This window comes from Haplochromis burtoni, unplaced genomic scaffold (assembly GCF_018398535.1).
Source record: "Haplochromis burtoni strain Fernald_Lab_line unplaced genomic scaffold, NCSU_Asbu1 Contig_50, whole genome shotgun sequence".
Lineage (NCBI taxonomy): Eukaryota > Metazoa > Chordata > Actinopteri > Cichliformes > Cichlidae > Haplochromis > Haplochromis burtoni.
In genome coordinates this window covers 2,505,925-2,510,497 of record NW_024582411.1, presented here as the reverse complement: position 1 = coordinate 2,510,497, position 4,573 = coordinate 2,505,925, and positions in this window count along the sequence as shown.

The window sequence follows — 4,573 nt, the reverse complement described above, 5'->3', positions numbered from 1 at the left end:
CCTGCCAGTCTGAATGTGCGCGATCGAGAGGGAGAAAGAAGGAGAGCGCGCATGCACCTAAGTTGGTATTGATGCACGTGCGCACGCACGCGGGTGCATGTTTCAGGGAGAATGAGAGAGAGGAAGAGAGACGTTGAAGGAGAGCAATAGTGCTTCACTGGTACAGTTTGAGTAAACATAAAACGCGCTCATTGTTTTTTGTTTTTTTTTTCCCCTTCTCCCTACTTTTTTTCTTCTTCTGCAGAATTTAATAGAAATAGCATCTAATTGTGGTCTGTTTAGCAGTTAATTAGTGTCCAGACACAGTTATCATACAGGCTGCAGATAAACAGTCGTTTCAAAAGACAGCACAACAGATGGGCTGCGTTTTTGATTAGTGGGTAGATAGAAGGTTCAGTTTCGAATCTGGTAATATAATTGTTGCCTGTTATTGCCAAGATGAAAGTGTTGCTGTTTCATGGTGGAGCCTTAAATAGCACCACTTTCACTTGCCCTGCGGAGACTGTTAACCAATTAAGGGTGAGATCCAACAAAGATTAGCCATTTAGGAGAGTAGAGTGGAGTATAGCTACAATAATGTAGGTTCGTCAGCAGCCAGCAGGCTGTCTGTGGTGTGAGCTTGCTCAGTCTGTCCTTGCCTTCTGTTACATTTTGCACACATATTACAGACCTCCTCCAGGCACATCATCATTAGCTCCCATATAAGCAAATTATTGTAATAAACAATAGCGATAATAATGCAATTTCTATTCAGAACTGTTTCGGAGCACATTTTAGTAACTTTGCCGTGGCGAAAGCTTATCTGTGAGATAAAACTTTGATGACGAAGCGCGAGCTAAACTGCACCGGTTTTGAGTTGATTATAGGTTCCGTTTTAACACTAGTTTACAGTGGATGAACTATGCATGTTTTATTATGCCGTAATTATCCTGCTCTGCAATTGAAATAAACATTTTATAGGCCGTTCTAATGTGATCATGCACTACAAATCTAAGGTATAAAGCTGACTGTACATGGCCCGTAGGGGTAATTTCAGTTTTCAGTGCAGCAGGCTGTGGTGAGATTGGGTTGGCCCTCAAATCAATGGGCTGATCCTTCTCTGTATAGCGTTCTGGCTGACACGCTTGACTTTTCATCTCCACGGTCACATAGATTGATGACTTATGACCGAGAATGTATGTTTGCTGACCTCTAGCAAAGTGAGTGACACATAATTAATCCAATCACACGGAAAACTGGGAAGGAAAGGGGAAGAATGGTTCAGTATCATCAGGGCTCCACTTCAGGAAGTGGAGTTTTGAATGTGAACACCATTATGTGGATTTCTGTGGATCTGACACAGTTGTTTCACTAGAGCCTGCTTGCTATGAAAAATATCTTGTAGATGAGAGGTGCCGTGTATCTTAAAGTCACCAGCTTGGTCATCATATTTTAGTTTCGTATTTGAACACACCGGGACCCTTTTGAGTCCATGTTATTGCCATATTTGAGTTTTCTGTTGCGGCTTGGTTTGGGCTTGACAATAAAATTATGTCATTATGTTTAAGTAACATAACAACATTGTTAGAGTTTGAGGAGAAAGTCATGGTTTGTATTAAAAGATGCACTACCACACATTTATTCACACATGTTAAAAGACAAATGTATGCCATCTCCAACGAGGTTTTCTGACATCTTTTATGTTTATGACTATGTATGTGACTGCTACATGTCCTTGGATACCAGGGTTGCACAACCAGAAGAGCATTTTAGCTCATGTTGTCTTGCAGACTGCCCTGCACAGTGAAAAGTGACGCTAAAAGGGTTTTCAGTGCATTACAGTATAAAGCCTTCGCTTCCTAGCCAACCATCAGTCTGTGATGATTTTGGAGTTATATGGTGTTGACAGGATCATATATAAAGTCCTGTTTTAACATATGTGAAGTCACAGACAAGTTGAGCAGTGGTTCTCACTAAAGGTAGTTCTCATTAATATAAATCTAAAATGATCAATTATAAATTATAATACCTGTGATACATGCTCCAGGTAGGCCACGGCGTATTGCTCATCATCTCAGCCCTCTGTCTTGGGTGCAGACCCTTTCCTACTTCACATCCAGCAGCTAGGTCAGTAAATACTAGAAACAGGCCCCTGAGTGGGCCTCTCTGATACACAGTTAATTAAAATTCATTTCTGAGCATGCATTAGCCATGCCCATCTATTTATGGGCGGCTTTCAAATGCAACCACTACAAAACAGTGCTCTGTAATTAACCCCACCTAATCAGATAGCACACTAGTGTTGTGTTCCTATTCGTCCTCAGGCACACAGCCATTGGACAGGGGTTTCAGAGAGAGGATGAGCCCATTCTATAGTTCAGAATGGCTAAGCAGATTAAAACCTCATATCAAACATGATATTTACAGGCAAGGCTCAGTGGAGAGTGCTCCTTTTATGTGGGATGGGGAGAGGCTTCAGGGCTGGGCTTTTAAAGCCATGTCCCTTAATTGTATTCTGGCTAAGTGGGATGAATGGTGCTTTTTAATCAGACCACTGACGGGGCTCTGTGTTGTAAAAGTATAGAGATAGTGCCTGATAGTTAAGATGCTGAACGATATGCTTTTAGTCCAGGCTTTTCCAGCTTCCACCGATATTTGAATGCATTTTGGCATTCTGCTGACACCTGTAAACATCTGCGTGATTTACCTCGTGTTTCTGTTTCTGTACTGTAGGAAAAAATGGGTTGGTAGGTCATTGCAAAAGGGAAAAATAAAAATAGAGTGTAGTCACTACGCGACTTGAGGTTTTTAGGTCTGTAACTTAAATGTAGGCATTTGTGTGCTGTTTGTAAATGTGCCGTGCTTATAGAGAGAGAAAATCTGTAAAAACGACACAAATAAGGTTACATTCAAGAGTGAGGCCTGGTTACTTTGTTACCCTGAGAGTTAAGGTTCTGCTCCTCCTAGTGGCTGATCCCGGCTATGTTTCCCCTCAGACTTGCTCACAAATGGCTTTGATAGCTGATTTTTAACACATCTCGTAATACATTGCTAACACTTTTTCTTCTCTTCTTTTACTCAAATGCCGTGTGGAAAATAATAATTATTGGAATCTTTTTGATGTAACCTGGCATGTTCATCATATAGAAACAGTATAAACCCTGCTGTTCACCAAGTCAATTTGAATTTCATGACCAATCACATGTAGACAAGGTGTCAGTTGGTGGGTAGGGAAGAGGGGAGAGTGAATCCCTTTCCCAAACAGTTAATCCAACTTTAATCCTAGTCATTAGGAATTAGACATGCCGAGCTGTCCGGCCGTGCCTCTAAATTACAATCAAACGGTTACCAATTACACAAATTATTGATGGTAGATTCTCTTTTCAACTGCAAATTAAGGCTATTAAGGAAGGCTCCTTTTTAATGCAAAAGTGACTAATTAACCAGCGGATAGGAAATCTGCTGCCCAGATATCAAAAAAGTTCTCAGCACACATTGCAGAAACACAAGGGAACCAATTAGTTTAATTATCAAAACAGCTAATTAAAATTGCACAGTTCCTAATTAGTTCTTTGCTTTTGCCTCTAATTGACAGCATGGAGATAAATGGGCTGCCGATGAAAATGGGGAGAGGAGAAAAACAGGAGAAACTTCGGCAGAATATTTATGCTGACTTTATCTCCGTCTGTGTGGCAGCCCTTGAAAGTGGAAAATTAATGACCTTAATTCCCAAACTGTTTTTCCTCTAACGGTGCTCCCCTCTGTGCTCCTGGTGCATGCTCCTTTGTATGGGCCTGCCACCCTGCCAACTGCTGGAATGGGAAAAAAGGGATACTTGGGGGTGGGAAGGAGCCACGATTCTCCTCCTAATGTGACAGCTCCCACCTAACAATGGAGAAAGATGAAAGAATGGAGCAGATGTAACCACTGGGAGCGTTGCATCATGGGACTGCAACTCTGTTGCACTTTTTTCTAAAGCACTTCTATCATCTAGGAGGGCACTAATTTGTCCAATGAAAAAGAAGAAACTCTGCTGTGATAATATGCATTTGACAGCCTGGCACTACTTTAAATAAGTTTCTCGATTTGAATTTTAGATTGACTAATGCTTCCTTCGAAAGTCTGCATAGCCATATTTGTTGGCGTTAACATAACTGTGAACCTTTTTGCTTTATCCTCTCGATTTATCTTTCTGGTTCTCCTTCTTTATTGGTGTGGTCTGTTTGAAGGTCCTTGAAAACAAAGAAGAAAGATGGATCCAGTTACTAAGAAATGCTACACTGGCAAACCTGAACGACAGCCATTTACCTCACGAGATTTTGTGCTAGACTTTGTGTGTGTATGTGTGTGGTACCACTCTCTGTTGTCTGTCCTTCTGGCAGGCTTTGTCTCTTTGTGTTCCTGCAAGGCCAACCTTGTCATGTGTAATCCTGTCCCTGTCTGGATGCAAGTGACGCGTGGGTCCTCTTGGCACATTAGTAGATAACTATCGACTAATCGGTTTACTTTTGGGACTGTGTGAAAATGTAAATTACATTAATGCTCAAATTATGCATCAAACTACGCAGATAGGCCAGACCAGAGGCCACATAAT